Source organism: Pleurodeles waltl, chromosome 12 (assembly GCF_031143425.1).
Source record: "Pleurodeles waltl isolate 20211129_DDA chromosome 12, aPleWal1.hap1.20221129, whole genome shotgun sequence".
NCBI lineage: Eukaryota > Metazoa > Chordata > Amphibia > Caudata > Salamandridae > Pleurodeles > Pleurodeles waltl.
This window is the reverse complement of record NC_090451.1, coordinates 158,618,405-158,635,412: the sequence shown is the minus strand read 5'-3', so window position 1 is coordinate 158,635,412 and position 17,008 is coordinate 158,618,405.

Here is a 17,008-nt window from a genome sequence, read left to right as displayed (position 1 = left end):
GGCGTGGGTCCTCTCTCCTGACAAAGTGCGTGGATCCAGCAACATGATGGACTGAAGTGGTCCTGACAGTCCAAAGGTCCAGCTGTCCAACTTTGGTGGAGGTAAGAGCTTACCTCCCCACGCAAGACAGTACCCCTTTGCACCATGTATTTTGCTGTTGCAAAGGCTTATTTGCATCCTTCCATTACGTTCTTTGTGCACAGCACAGCTCTGGCCCCCAGCACTCCTTCCTGTGATACACAGCTTCCTGAGTAGTTCTCCGGCGCGTGGGATCTCTTTGTGTCCTGCTGCGTGGGCCTCCATTTGCACCTTCTTTGTGCCTGTGCTGTGGGACTTCCATGCATGCTGCCTGGTCTTTTGAGGACTCTCTGAGTTGCTGAGAGTCCCCTCTGTCTCCCCCTCCTGGGCAGAGGCCACCAGGTCCCTCCTGGTCCCAAGCAGTGGCATTTTCAACTAACAGTGAGCTTTGTGTGTGCCAAGGCTTGTTATCAGAATCCAGAGACACCAACCAGACTGCAATCATCCTTCCGGCGTGGGACATCATCTGCACCAACCAGGAACCCGCATCCATCTTCTTGAGTGCAGTACTGACTGTTCTTCTTCACCGGTGGTTCTTCTTTTGTACCTTTATCCGGGTTAGCAGGGGCTTCTGTTCTCCCTGGACTCTTAAGTGCTTCTTGGACTTGGTCCCCCTCTTCCACAGGTCTTCAGGTCCAGGAATCCATTGTTGGTATCTTGCAGTCTCTTCTGGTTCTTGCAAAATCTTCTAACACATGTTCTTGTGTGTTCTAGGAAACTTACTGTGATTTAATTATGCTTTTCTGGGTTTTGGGGTGGGTTCTATTACTTACCTTTGGTGTTTTCTTACACTTCCAGCACCCCTCTACACACTACACTTGCCTAGGTGGGAAACTGACTTTCGCATTTCATTATTTTACTATATAGTTTGTGTTCCCCCTATCCCCATTGTTATCTATTACGATGTTCACTATTTTCACTGTTTTCTTACTGTTTTTACAGTTATTACTGCATTCTAGTGTATATACTGTGTATATTAGTTACCTCCTAAGGGAGTATAGTCTCTATGGTATTTTTAACATTTGTGTCACCAAAATAAAGTGCCCTTATTTTTGTAACACTGAGTATTTTCTTTCATGTGTGTAAGTACTTGTGACTACAGTGGTATTGAATGAGCTTTGCATGTCTCCTAGATAAGCCTTGGCTGCTCAGCTACAGCTACCCCTAGACAGTCTGGCTTCTAGACACTGCCTACATTTCACTAATAAGGGATAACTGGACCTGGTATAAGGCATACCTACCTTTGATACCCACTACAAACCAGGTCAGCCTCCAACATTGGTGGTGCAGTGGTGGGATAAGTACTTGCAATTGCCTCATCACTCTGTCACTAGTGCTTTCCACAGGGAAGTGTACTCTATACCTAGAGCTATACATACTTATACCTAGTACAGGGTCTAGTGTCTTACTTTCCTTTCTTAGAGACTTGGGGTTAGGTAGAAAAGGTATTTTCTTTCTACTCACTCTCATACTCACTACACTATGTCTACTGCTGGGCCTAGCTCTGAAGTCATGGGTACTCCCTATGAGGGCATGACCTTCACATAACTCAAGGGGCATTGCTCAGAGAGGAGCTTAAATGTAGGGACGAACCCTAAGAAGAATTTCCTTTTGAGTCTCCTTCTTCAGGATGACCAGGTACAGTCTGGTAACCAGGAGGAGTAGGGGGATTCTAACAGTTTAGAATCAGATGATCAGCCTGAAGATTCAAGGGAGGGCTTGTCAAAGGATCTCCCCCCTAGCAAACCATCTAGTGTAGCTGGCAGTGGGAGGACTAGTCACTCTGGGAGGGCTCCCTTCACACCTAGAGGTCAGGTTACTAGGGTTACCAATGTCAGGGAAAGATGTACCTCTGCCCACTCTCATGTCAGTAAACTGAGACTGGAGGAGGCCAGGCTAAGACTGCAGCAGCAACAGCTAGCCCCAGATAGGGAGGTCTTAGCTGTGGAGGGAGACAGGCAGGGGTTGGAGTTAGTTCCCCATGGTGACAGCAGTAGACGTTTCAGGAATTATAGTGTTAGGGAGAATACCTTTGATTCCAGAAATCTGCTCAAAATTGTTCCCCCTTACAAGGACGGGGATGACATCTACAAGCGATTTGCTGCACTTAAAAGGGCCTGCAAAGTTCACAGGGTCCCTCAGATGCAGTGGGCTGCTATTCTGAGGTTGTCCTTTTTTGGTAATGGGAGGGATAGACATCTCACTGTCAGGTACAAAGATTCAGATAATTACAATATTTCAAAGACAGCACTCTTGGATGGTTTTGGCTTAACCACTGAACAATATAGAGCACAGTTCAGAGAGATCGGAAAAGAGTCTTCACAAGATTGGATAGACTTTATGAACTGTTCTGTGAAGGCTTTGGAAGGTTGGTTACATGGCAGCAAAGTGTCTGACTATGAGGGTCTTTATAATCTGATTCTGAGAGAGCATATTCTAAATAATTGTGTGTCTGATTTGTTGCACCGGTATTTGGTAAACTCGGATCTGACCTCTCCCAAAGAATTGGGAAAGAAGGCAGACAAGTGGGTCAGAACAAGGGTGGTCAGAAAAGCTCATACAGGGGGTGACAAGGACAAGAACAAGGATGGTAAGTCACATGACAAACGTGGGGACAAAGATAAAAAGCAAAAGTCTTTATCAGGCCCATAAAAATCCTCTGGGGGTGGGTCTAAATCCTCTTCCAACCAATAGAATAAAATGCCTTGGTGTTACATGTGTAAAAACAAAGGCCATTGGGAAAGGGATCCCACTTGTCCCAAGAAAAACACCAAAGCTCTCACCACCACATCCCCAACTGCTTCCACTAGAGCCCCTAGTAATAGCAGTGGTGGTGGGAAAAACACTACAAATAACTATTCCAAGGGTGTAGCAGGGCTCACTTTGGGTAATGTAGTGGGGGTTGGTTTAGTTACGGAAACCACTGAGGCTCTTTTAGTCTCAGATAGTAGCACTGACCTTGCCACCCTTGTTGCTTGCCCCTTAAAATGGATAAGTGTGAGCAACAACCCCTACTAATTGGTGCTCAGTTTGAGGCCTACAGGTACACAGGTGTCATTGTCACAATGGTGATGGAAAACTGGTAGCCCCTGAGCAACACCTACTTGGTCATCAGTACCAAGTGACTGATGCCCACAATAACACTGTTAACCACCCCATGGCTGTTGTGAATCTCAAGTGGGGGTGGGGGAGTACTGGTCCAAAGAAAGTTGTGCTAGCCACTGATTCACCTGTAGAGTGTCTACTGGGCAGTGATTTGGGGACTTCATCTTGGGCTGAAGTGGAATTGGAGGTTCATGTGGCAATGCTGGGCATTCCTGAGCCCATCTTTGCTTTGACGAGGTCTCAGGCTAAGAAGTAAAGAGGACAGGGAAACTTGGATCCTGGAACAATGGACCAAGTGATCCCAAAAACTAGGGGTAGAAAGGGTAAACCCTTATCCACAATAGCTCTGTCTACTGAGGATTCCTCTTTTGATAAGGAGGAGTCTACTCCCTGTGCAGAACCTACACCAGAGGAGCTCCAGGCTGACACAGCTGAGCTTTTGGGTGCCTGTCAGGGAGAAGTCGAGTGTAGCACAGCAGACCTGTCCCACAATAGAGGGTTTGAGACAGCAAGCTGTCAAATAAGAAGCAGGGGATGAGAACTCTCCTAAGGATGGGTAGGTCTCCCCACTTTCAGCGGGGGAGGCATATGTTAGACCAGACATCCTTGGTGCGGTCTCTCCTGTCTTTTTTTGCCTCTGTATCACATGTTTTGACTGTGTGCTGGACTCTGTTTTTGCTGTTTTTGGTACTCTGGGAACTTTACCACTGCTGACCAGTGCTAAAGTGCAAGTGCTCCTTTGTAAGTGGTATGTGTAGTTGTCTTTTCCTGATTGGCATAATTGTTTTACTAATAAATTCCTAGTAAACTGCACTAGAGGTGCCTAGGGCCTGTAAATCAAGTACTACTAGTTGGCCTGCAGCAGTGGTTGTGCCACCCACATTAGCAGCCCTGTAAACATGGCTCAGACCTGCCACTGCAATGTCTGTGTGTGCAGTTTTAAACTGCCATTCCGACTTGGCAAATGTACCCACTTACCAGGCCTAAACCTTCCCTTTTTACACATGTAAGGCATCCCTAAGGTAGGCCCTAGGTAGCCCCATGGGCAGGGTGCAGTGTATGTTAAAGGTGGGACATGTACTGATGTGTTCTACATGTCCTAACAGTGACATACTGCCAAATGTGTTTTTCACTGTTGAAAGGTCTATCACTGTCATAGGTTAATACAGGGGCTGCCTTTAAATATTCTTAAAGTGCAAATTACCTTTGAGAGCAGATATTGAGATTGGGGTCTCGGAATTCACAATTTAAAAATACATCTGTTAGTGAAGTTGGTTTTTAATTTGTTAGTTTGAAAATGCCACTTTTAGAAAGTAGGCATTTTCTTGTTTTACCTCTTCTGGAATTCTGCCTGTTTGTCGATTCCCTGTCTGGTTTAGACTGACTGTTGGGATATTTGTGAACCTCCTCTAGACAGTGACACAATGGGAGCTGAGGTATAGCCTGCATATCCTGATGAGCCATCTGAGCTGGAGTAGAGGGCGGAGTGGTCAGTTAAACCTGAATGGGTTGTGCCTGCCCTCACACAATGCAGTCTGCAACCACCTGGCATGTTTCTAGGGTCAGAGGAGAATGACCAAGTAGGGGGGTTCCTTGAAGAGATGAGCATAGCTCAACCAGGGAAATAACTAATGTAGAGAGAACTACTAAATGAGCTACAGCAATGAAACCTGAAGATATAATAATCTTCAGGAATAAATCACAATGTATTCAGATAATTACAACATGATATATTACGGACTAACAATAATACATAATAGAACAGGACGTCTGAACATAGATAAGAAAAAATAGATGCAGGTGTTCTGTCACAAAAATATATACTTTTATTACATGTTTTTACAAAAGGTTAAAATACTTGAAGGACAAATGGGGAAATACATCAAAGAAAAATTAATTACCTATCTCAGACATACCACACTCATACTGAATGAGACAAAAAGGAAGGAAAGATACACTAGTGAGAAAATTAACATAAAAGACTAGAATTTACATGATAACATAAATACATTTTCTGGAAAGAATGAATGAATAATGATAACTTGATAAACATAGGAAACTGCTCAAACAAATACAAAAATAGTTATAATATAATATAAAAACAATTTATACTAGGGGAAGGATGGTGATGAAGTTGCTCTGTCAGATAGGTACAGAGAGGACAAAAGGCCTACGCGCGTTTCGGTGTTCCTAGGTGAAAGGTGATAGAGATCACCTTCATCAGGGCCATTCCCAATAATGAAGTCCACTGATAGTATAATCTTAGCAGCCGAACATCCTAGTCATGTTTGTGATACATTCTAGATGTACATACATCATGTAGTCATGATATCTAATAAAGGAAAAATATATAATTATATAATGATCTAGAAAAGTCCTGCTAGTGTGGTAGAAATCACTAATTTTGATTTGAGTGAAACAGAGAGAAAGAAAAAATGTTTATATGTACATAGAACTTATAGGCTTATAGTAGTCCTTATTTTATCGTGCCATTGGCAAATTATAAATAGATGATGGACCAATAATATGAAGAAGAGACATATTTCTCTGTTAGAAAGAGTACCCTAATAATAAAGATTGGTGTTCGGCTGTGGAATTAGTAGGAAAAAAGTCAGACCTGGGAGCATGTAATGGTGGCAAGACATGAAATGTTTAAAATCATTAGGTTAAAGTGACATGCAAGGATCTGATAATTCCTGAAATCATATATAGACGTGCCTTATATAATGTAATTTGAACTGCTTTTCCCCATTCTTTGAAGGAAAACACCCAGGTGTATAGAACAATTGATTAAAGTGACCTAATATTAGGATACTTATTTATAATACCTGTGATGTCAGTCTTGAGGACGTGACTGACATATAGCTGTTCCATTCGCATGGTTGGGTATAAGGATGTCTTTTGTTGTCAATAGGGGTAGATAGGCTGGGGAAAAAAAATGATATCCCGATCAGTAAAGGAAGGAAAGTACTGGAAAGAGGGATAATAGTATACCTGTTGCACTGTTGTAACTAATAGAGATTTAAGAAATACATCAAAATTTGCTGAGTTTTTAAGTTGTATGAAGACTGAAAGCTTGAACGTCACCTGAAGTTCAATGAAACAAAATGAACTGACAATTCCCGTTATTATGATCTTTGGAAATCAGCAGGGGCAAGAGCAAGAAGTATTCAACAGTCTTTCCCAGATATATGTTCTAGATACGGGAGCTGGACAGAATAAAAAGAAGTTGCTGAAATGGTTTCTTAGAGTGACGGGAGGATCCTATTATAATATTAACTACTCAGTGAATGAGCAGACTAATGCGAGAATCTATCTTAGGAGACTTACCTATGTGTTGGCCGGCTTCGCGTGTGTTGATTAATGACGGCAGCCGCCGGCTGCATTCGATTTTATCCCGCATCTAATTGTTAATTGTAAGTTTCTAGGGTCAGACCTGGACAAGGGAGGATCATGTAAACAACAGAGACTTTCCTTTGAAGTTTGCCTACTGGTGGACCCAAAACCCCAGACGTTTAGATCACTTCTGAAACCAAGAGGAACCTCTGACAAGAAGAAGAGCTGATATGCTGAGGAGAACTGCTGCCCCTGCCCTTGACTATGCTTTGTTGGGCTATCCTCCAGATCCTGCTTCTGCCTGTGAAAGGGGACAAAGACTGCACTTTGTTGTGCATTCCTGTTTGAGAAGAATCTTCAAACGCATCGTCCCTGGATGCAGTCTTTGTGAACCTGTGCAGATCTGAGGTGCCCCGTCTGGAAATCAACGCACCGCTCTCTTGCGAGGGAGAAAAACAAAGCATCATCAACCCAACTGGAGAAGAAACAACTCACAGCCTTACTTGCGAGTAAAAAATCGATGCATCACTAAATTTTTTGCCGCACGCTCACCAGGAACTTTGTGTAAAATCAAAATTTCCATTGTTTTCGATGGAGTAGGACTCTTATTCTTTTGAAAATTTATATCTTGACTTGTGTATGTTGGATTTTTGTCATTTTGGTCTTGTTCGATTTAGATACATATTGCCTATTTTTCTAAACTGGTGTGGTGTCTATTTTGTAGTGTTTTCACTGCATTATTATGGGTGTTGGTACAAATACCTTACACATTGCTTCTGGAATTAGCCTTCCTGTTCATGCCAAGCTACCAAGGGGGTGAGTGGGGGTTAACCAGGAGTGTTTCTCCTTTGCCCTGACTAGAGTGAGGGTCCTTGCTTGGACAGGGCTTAACCTGACTGACAACCAAAGACTCCATTTCTAAAAGCCATCCTCTAACCCGCAGCAAAGTGAGGAAGGGCATATGGGGAGGAAAGACAGAAATAACAGCTGCCTCTTCCAGTTGCGCTATATAAAGTGTGCTATGGGGACTGAAGCCAGCCTGGCCATGTGGGCTTGGAATACTATGTTTCCTCCAAGCAAAATGTGACATCCTCTAAAAAATAAGAAACAGGGCCATGGTCCCTGGGTAGGCCTGTAATAGGATCAATCCACACAAGAGAGGTACTGTTTTTATTGGAAGGAGTGTTGGAATCCTAGATGGCAGGAATGTAGTGGATCACTGCTGATTCTAGACAATTTCCTCATAGAAATGGGAGGGGATGCAGGATTATAGCCAAAGCTTGGCCTTTGCAGAGCTATTAGGGTAAGCAAACATCAGGATCCACACAAGTTACACTATCCTAGATTTGCCCGGTTCTCTAAGATTCAAAAATTCACTGAGTTCATTTGGTCTGTATGCTGCTAGCTGACTTACAGCTCCCATCATGCATTCAGTCACTATTGCATCACTTGCAATGGTGGTAGGAATGATCTAGTTCTCGGGCCAGAACGTCTGTTTGGACTTTGAGGGCTTTTGTTTAAAAATAAAACCTTGCATCCAGTAGTCTTTCAGCCCCTAAGGGCAGATTGGGTTAAATCTTCTATCTCCCACCCAAGGGGAGAAAAACTTTTGGGGCTTGGAAGGTGAGGATGATAGTTCACTGTGGGTCAGCACCCATCCCGTTCTAATTAAAAAAAATAACCTGTGGGTGCAGTGAATCCCCATGGGATGACAATTTAGAATAACATTCCCTATCTGCCTCCAGGGGAGAAAAACACTCTTGGTTCTTTATGGGTAGGGTAGAGCATGAGGCCTGTAAGGGTTAAACCTACCTCATAGCATAGGTTTTTGTAAATTATGTTATCCCTTGAGGGGCGAAAGAATGTGGAACTCTTTAGTGGTGAATGGAAGGCCTGATGCCTGGGTGGGCATTTTTCTGAAAAAATAATTACTGTTGTCCTGTGGGCTTTCCGCCCTTAGGAGGCAGGGTGGGGGTACATTTCTTAAATCTGCACCCAGGAGCAAAAAAAATGCTGAGCCTTTTATGGGGTGGGGCCATTGCCCTGCCCATTCTTTTTTTAACAGACGTTCTTGGCATATAATGGGCTTTCTTCCCTCCTCTCCAAGTTGGCAGAGTGGGATAAATACTCCAATCTGCCACTCATTGGGTGGGGGATAGAAAGCATATCTGTTACTCTAATTGATGGGGCAGAGCTCATTGTCTGTGTGGACAGCCCTCACCCATGTTTTCAACAAATTTTCTCTTGGTGTGTGTTGGGCTTCCAGCCCCTGAGGGGCTAATTATTGGTAAATCCCCCTCAACCTGCCCTCCATGGGAAATACTGCTAGAGCTGTTAGTGAGTAGGGTCACAGCCCATGGTTTGTGCAGGCAACCCTTTCTTAACACATTTTGCTTGGTGTCTGGTGGGTTTTCTTACCCACCGGGGGCAGGTTGGATGTAAACTTTTAATCTGCCTTCCACTGCAGGGCCTGAAAGACTGTGGGGCCTTGATGTAGTTTGTGCATGGCGTGAAAAGTGGGAGGGCTACCCTCACTCCTTTTCATGACTAATTTCCCTAAAGTCTAGTGGGCTTTCTGCCCTCCCACAAGGAATAATGGGGGAGGAATCCTCTCCACTCAGCTTGGGTGCAGAAGGGCAGCTGGAAGAGTCATAGGCTGGAGGCATCATCTGATGTCTGGGAGGGTTGCAGCCAGCACGTCTTATTTTATAGTATAATATCCTTGGTCCATACAGGCGTTCTTTTGGAAGGGTGGGCGAGATTCTCCAACCTGCCCCCTCAATAGAGGCAGAAAGACCCTTGGGCCCGTTCTTGAGAGGGCTACTGCTTTGGTGGGTCAGCCCATATATCTTCATTTTTGTTAGATGATATCCCTGGTGCTAGTGAGCTTTCTCTCTATGCCTAGGTGGCCCTCCCCTATCAAATACCTCCTGGGCGATCCTCAAACAGAGATCCAATAGAGAGATGTTCCACTGGAAAGGAGACATTGTACCAGTGGTACTTTGTCACTTTCCTGCTTGGCTCATTGACCACAAAAGCAATAGGCACCAACTGCTATAAGCTCCTGTGAGGTCAGCTTGCTGTTCAGACTAATTGTCACACACAAAAGTACTTTAGGGCATGAGGGAATCTCATCCTTAATATTCTAAAGTAGTTTTACCAGAAAAAAAAATCCTTCTGCTGGTAGCACCAAAAATATTTTCTTCTATGGTAGACAAATAGTTTATGTCCCTTGCACTGTTGTGGTAGTGCTATGCACATTAAACATTCTAAAAGGGATAAGAAGATGATATTGATTGTGAAATTATGTATTTTTTAATTATTTGGTAGCTCCTCAATCCATCTCAATATCACAGTCATCAGGACACAGACATTTGTGAAGATTACACAGGTGTTATGCATAAGAACAGTCAGCAGTTGTTTTATGATGTACATGCACAGTATTGTTTCCTTCAATTTCTCAAGTGTTGTACTTATATGTACTAATTGTAGTATGTCAAGATTTCAAAACAATGACCCTATTGAAGGGAACAGTGCAATGTCAATAGAAAGTTTTAATTTATTTTTACATCTCCTCCTCAACAGGAAACAATACAGAAGACACTGACACAGAACATGCAACCAGTGTGGATGTAGAATACAATGGGACACAAATTAGACAGCATACAGACCCCTTTAAGAAAGCATATAAAATGTGAAACTGAATTTGATGTTGATACCATAGCACGCCCTCCCACATATGTGCCAACTACACCATTGTAAATCCACAGAGGAGTAGCCAAAATCTTCCCAGGAGACCAAATAAGAGGACATTATTTACCCAGTTTATGAGGAAGCTGTATGCAACTTCACAGCATCACTTGTGGATGACGACTCTGCAAGGAGAGTGTCATGGATACATCTCCTCAGCCACACAAAATTGCAAGCAGAAATGTTGTTCCAATTAAAACAATGTTTCAGTTTGTGCCCTGTGTGACGCCTACACACCACACTATGCTTTGCCCCAGTCTCAGCTTGCCACCCTACCCCTACCAGTCTAAAAACAGACCCCCAAAATTACTCAGGCCCTAACCGACTCTCTACCATTCATCTCACATCCACCCTTTCCCTAGAGACCACACCAATGCCTCCCATGTGATATCACCACCATGCACTTATTCCATTGTTAGTATTTACAATCTCCTGTTGTCAATGGTCTACCCCTCATCTTTGGCTATTGCACAGGACCTCAGATGCTGATGTTCTTGTTATTTGAAAATTTTCAATAAACAAAGTTTAATAAAACAATGTTTCAGTTCACATTGCACTGATGAGAAAATTGTTGACTAACACACAGATTCTGAAATACATCATTTTAACCATATTGCCTAGGCCCTGGAAAGAGTAGACACTTCAAATCAATAAGGCTCAACATGAAAGTCTGTAGGAGTTGATTGTGGCATGCTTACAAAGCAACACTTTGGCTTTGCGTACAGCACGTGGTGTATTCAGTAAGACCTCTCCGGATAAGGACTCAGTGGCTTCCCACTCTTCATTAGTAAAGAGTAGATCAAATGCCTTTTGTCACTGCTCCACCACCCTGGCATACACTGTCATGTGCCTCAACTCCACCATACAGATGCCTGTAAAAACATAGAAACTAATTATTTAATTCATTATATTTGCCATGTCTGGTTTACAAATTACTTTGTCTTCTACAAAAGTCCTAGACGCAGGACAGAAAATGAATTAAACTTCTTTCCACCAACACACTTGCTTGCACTGTGTTGCATAGGCAAATGTTTTTCTTTAAAAAAACAAGTAATTATTTATTACAGTTATGTCTTAACTGGATGTATCACCTTACCACATATGCCTTTTCCATGCATAACTTCACAACATAGTCTTCGCCACAAATACCTTTACCACACAGATGCCTTTATCACACAATCATACATGAACTTACCATGCATGCCTTTACCCTGCATTGCAAGTAAATGTTCCATAATTAAAACCATATATATAGGACATTTTCATTAGGTCACATTTCCACAGGAAATTAATTTCTTGTTTTGCCTATAACTTTGGCATCGTTTGAAGAATCTCCACAAAACTTTCTAAAGAAAATTCTCTTTTTTGCTTAGTTTGTTTATGGAAATTTTTGGGGTGATCCAACAAGTGGGAGCTGAGAAAAAAGGGCATCCCAAAAAGCAAAACTACCTATGATTTTTCTATTGTCTTCCTTAGGCAACATTACTACAAAAACTGCTAAACGGAATTACACCACATGTAGCAGGAAGTTAGATCTTAGTCTTCAAATTGCACTTTTTTTATGATTTTAAATAAATCTGTTCAGAAGTTATTGACAAAATAAGTTACAAAATATTTGCATATCTAGATGGTTGGGTTTGAGGGACTCCCACTAGAGACTTGCAGGAGTGTCAGTTCAAAAATAGAACACTATTCAGTGGAAGTTAGACTTATGAAAGTTCATAGAGAAATTAATTGTAGAGAAAAATTAATGTGCACGTTTGAAAAAGTGCCCATGGAGAATGGCCGCCACTTATACGAATTTATACTAAAATGATAAAAAATGCTTAAAATAATGAAAATGTGTAATAATAATGTAGTAATGTGCCATAATGAGATGTATAACCTATGTTTTACATTATATCGTAGAAGTTAACTTAGCCAAAGTTGTGGCCTAGTTTTGTCAGGCCTCACACAGAAGCTGAATTATTAGAACATGCTGGAGTGAAGTTAAAATCCTAACCTGACTCTGAACCCCCAATGTTAAAGTTTGCTTAGCTAGAATTTTCTGCAGTGTACTGACGGACAGGAGATAAATGAATCAAATTGCTTCAATTATGTGTAGAGTAGACGAGATGTATTTTCCCAGGACTCAAAGAATAGAGACACTGACTGAAGAGGAAGATGCAACATTTTCGATACCTGAAGAGCCGGATGATGAGGACATCGTACAGTGAACCAATCAATGAACTGAGAACAACGAAATGCTAGAACTCATAGATTTGTAGAATTAAATGTATTGGGTAGCATCACATATGGTGACTAATTGACCAATGAGGAATTGGGGTGATGGACTGAAAAACTCTAATAAAAAGTCATTGAATATTGATAACATTGGTCACTACATGACTAGGATACTCCATGCGATTAAAAAGGTTCATTGGCCTATACGCGTCCCCTTGTACGTTTATTTACTAAGGACCAGGCGCGCTAGCAGTTTTTGGTAGCAGCTTGATGGTTAGTTTCCTTGGAGAACTAGTTATGTAGTGATTAATGGTTATGGTGGTAGTTTAAGTTAGGGTTACTTGTTCATTTTATGAGGTTTGAATTTTGTTTTTCTGAAATGGCAATTGTAGCAAAGATGATGTCCCCTTAAGCCCAGAAATGACTTTCCCAGATCCTGGATCCTGCTAGTGAGGTTGGGTAAGTTATCGGCATTTTAGTGATAGTGTAAAAGTGGTAGATTGCGCTTGCAAAGGCTTAAGCAAATTGCAGGTGAATTGTGATGTATGCGAGATAAAGTAGGGAGTTTGCGTACTCCAGTTAAGGTTTAGTAGGAGTGTGCGTTCTCCGCAGTATGAAAGTAGAGAAGTTGTCGAACTTCACGTATGTGTGGCACTTTGTGCTAAAAAATTGTCCATGTTTTTGTTGATGATGTACGGAACCTGTGTGGTCTAAGACTCCGGAGTATATTGACAAGTGTAGGAGACACTTGGTTATATGTTGTGATCTGTATGGTTTAGTAGGTTGATCGGGCGTGGTCAACGAGTTGGTGTGTAAGCTGTGAGTAAGAGAAATTTTCGACTGAGGTTTGGTGAGTCCTATGTGACACCAGGACAGACCCATTGATCAGTTGAGAGTGAAAATCGGGGGTCAAATTTTACTTGCGAATGTGGGAGACTGAGAAAGAGCAATAGCTGCATGAGCGAAATGCAATCAGTGAAAATCCGTAAGGTCTCTGAAGCAATTGTGTGCCTTCCTGTAGTAAAGCAGCAGGTTTGTTTTGTTTTTTTGTTTTGGTTAATGCTCACAATAATTTTGCATTAGTTTCGTGTGAGTCGAAGTTTAGGAGGACAAGCCACAAGACTTTGTCAGCCGCAGTGTGAGTGTGACGTCAGAGTGAGCCGCGGTGAGATAGGTTGGTTAGTAAGAAGAGTCTTGAACGGATTAGTAGCCGTCCGCAAGAGGCAATTGGTTGAGAAAGCGGATGAAAGGATCTTGGGAGTAAAAGTAATTTCCTTATTGAATCGAATACATAAAAGATAGCAAAGATTACGTTTTTCAAAGCGTTCAGAAGTGCAATGAAGGGTGATTCCCACATTAAGGCAACAGTTGGGGAGCCTACCTCAGCGGAAAATTCTCCAGCATTTATTGTGATGGAGGAGCGGGGTGTCACGCCATGTCTTTGGTTAAATCAGTGGTGCAAATTGATGGAGAAACAGGGAGCTTTGGCGTTTCCAGAGCATGGAACGTTCAATTTGAGAATTTTAGGTCAGTTGCGAATGACATTAAATGAGATGAAGCCACTTCCGAGACCAGCACAGTTTGAGGCTTCAGCGGTTTGGGAGCTTGTAGCCAGACAGCAGCAAAAGATGAAATTCCAGAGAAGAGTAAGGAAGGTAGAGTAGTCCTTAGCAGAGGCAAGATAGGATTCGGGACAGAAGAAGTGGAGAATGACAACGTCACAGGGTGTTAGACTGTTTCCTGCTATTGCAGAGGAAAATGAGTCAGAAGACAAAGAGGATACTGACAAGAGTGATAAAAGTTCAGGGGGTGAGAAGAAGAAGAAAAAGACTTATGTAGATGAAGAAGATTCAGATGTTGAGGATCGTATTACTCAGATACTGAGGGACCGACCTCCACCATAGGCAGCGCATGAGGAAGGTCCAAGTACAAGTTCCGTTCCGGCTACCCCAGCTCAAGTGACGGGAACAGTAGAACCAGTGCAAACAGATAATGGACAGATAGGAGGGGTAGTGCAGAGTACTCCTAATGCAGTGACTGCTTCGGTGGTCCAAGCGCAGATGCACCCACCATTACAGAGAATGTATCCAGTTGTACCAATTTTTGAGACAACTTCGAACTTAGTGGTGCCATCGGAGCAAGTGCTCCAGAGATCAATGCTAGTTCAGACTGAGCCCACTCCAACGTTTTTGCCTCAGGCACAGACACAGGGTTTGCCGAAGTTCACGCCAATGACATGGACACAGTCAGATGTGACACTGGTGATGAATCAGAGTATGGGAGTAGCCCTTCCACAAAATGCAGGTGTCAGAGCAGCACCAGATGCAATATTGCTGCCGATTACTGTTGGTCCAGCGGTACCATTGTTTGCACAAAAGAAAACGATTGCAAGAGAACAGGGTGAAATGTCACAGCGCCTTGTGAGGAGGGGGCTGAGTGATCATGTGCAAGTGATATCGTCTATGGGTCAGACCTTTGATGGATCTAGACCATTAATGGATCTCAGTCTACTTTTTTCACTTCCAGATGTGGTAAATGGCCCGAGTGCAAATCAGAGCTTCAAGCTTTTGACACCTCAAACTCCAGGTGCAGTGGTACAGCAAATTGCAGAATGTGAGTAACATCTCATTACAGGGATTGACAGCACAGAAGCTGAATGAGTGGTTGGATGGTTTGAATACTCCTCGAAACACTTCCAAGGGTGAAGAGCAGATAAACCGTGTAAGGTTGGCTACCGAGCTAACCGAGCTAGTCGAGGGAACAATGGGAGTGAATAGATCAGAATCCTATACAGACGAAGAGCTGAGGTATTTGTGTCTGAGAATTACGAAAGAAGTGGGCAAGATACATCAGAAATTGGCAGACTTGGCAGATAAACATGACATAGAAACTGAGAAAACAAAGCACTTGGAATAAAGCTACAGGTTAGATTTCAAAGCAAAAGATTTTGAACACATGAGGTCAGCAGGGATGAAGACACACCTTAAAGAACTATTGCAGAGTGCTCAGATTTGGGGAGCATTAGAGAAGTGGGAAGGCAGATGGGCAAAGAAGAAGGATAAATGGAAACAAGATTCACAAGAAGGATCTGAAGGTGCTCAGAAAGAAAAGGATCCAGTAAAAAGTTTACCAATGAAAGGAATTCCAGGAAAGCAGTTTGTTCATGTACCTTGGCACAGGAGTGATATTCTGTCATTCACAAATGATTATCCAAAACTGAGAGAGAAACCGGTTGAGTGGTACCAGCAGACAGATAGATTTGTGAAGCTTTCTAAATGTCTGTGGGAAGACTTGAAAACTAATAATAAGAAATAGTGGTTCCAGCTGACTTGTGGGTTGAATGTAAGAGAGCAGTGGATTGGCCAACTACTGAACCTGAAAGGGATAGAGTTACAGGTGCAGCATCACCTGAAGTGATGAAACATTATTATAAGGTGATTGAGTTCCTGAAAATGAGAATTTTGCCTAAAATATTGACTGGCAGAGAATTGACAGGACATTTCAGGAGGCGAAAGAATCAATACATACCTCCTATGAGCGATTGTTGAAAGCGTTCAAGGAATACAGTGGAAAAGAAACAATTGAGCCGAAAGATATGTTGCACATTGTGTTTAGGTTCGTCGAAGTATTGGGACCTGAAATAGGGCAGATGATTAAGAGTCATTTGATCTGTTGCCAAGCAAAGCCGATTGATGAGGTATTACAGTCTGCAAAATACTGTAGTGATGAGATTGAGTTGAAGCAGAAAAAGTTGAAGGAGAAGGCGATGGTGATGCAAATCAAGGCAGCGCAGACAGGAGTGCAGGGAGCTTTAGTGCAGCAGATGCCGCAGCAGCAGGGAACTGTCATGTTCCAACCTCAAGTGAGGGGTAGGGGTCGTAGAGTCAGCATGACTTGTGGTCCGGATTGGAGTACTGTAGTGGTTCAGAATGATGTGCAAGGGATGAAAAATATGTTACCGTGTCATCTGTGCAGAAACGTGGCACACTGGAAGTGGGAGTGTCTCATCATGGTACAGGATGGTGTTGTTCAGCAAGGTGGTGACGTCAATACATTTCAAACTGTGAAAGTCCCTAGAATGAGAGGACTTAGGGGGTCATTCTGACCTCGGCGGTAAAAGGCGCATACCGCCGGTCAGAAGACCACCACAACACCGCCCTGGCCGCGGTAAACCGCCACGGTCATTCTGACCCGCAACTGCCAAACCTCCAAAAACCCGACATCCACAAAAGTCCGCCATACCAAAGGTCAGCGAAAAAATGGCGATGACCAAACCTCCACCGTCACGCCAACACAAATACGCCCACACTATCACCCACATCACCCACAAACCCCTATGACCCGAAATTATTGACGAAGGCTAGAGAGAGAGCACAGAATAGACAATCCCACAACACAGAGGCACACAACACCATCACCCACACAGAATCCACGCACCAAACACCACACACCACCACACGCACCACACCCATCACCACAAACGCCACCCCACACCTCATCCACACCACCCCATGGC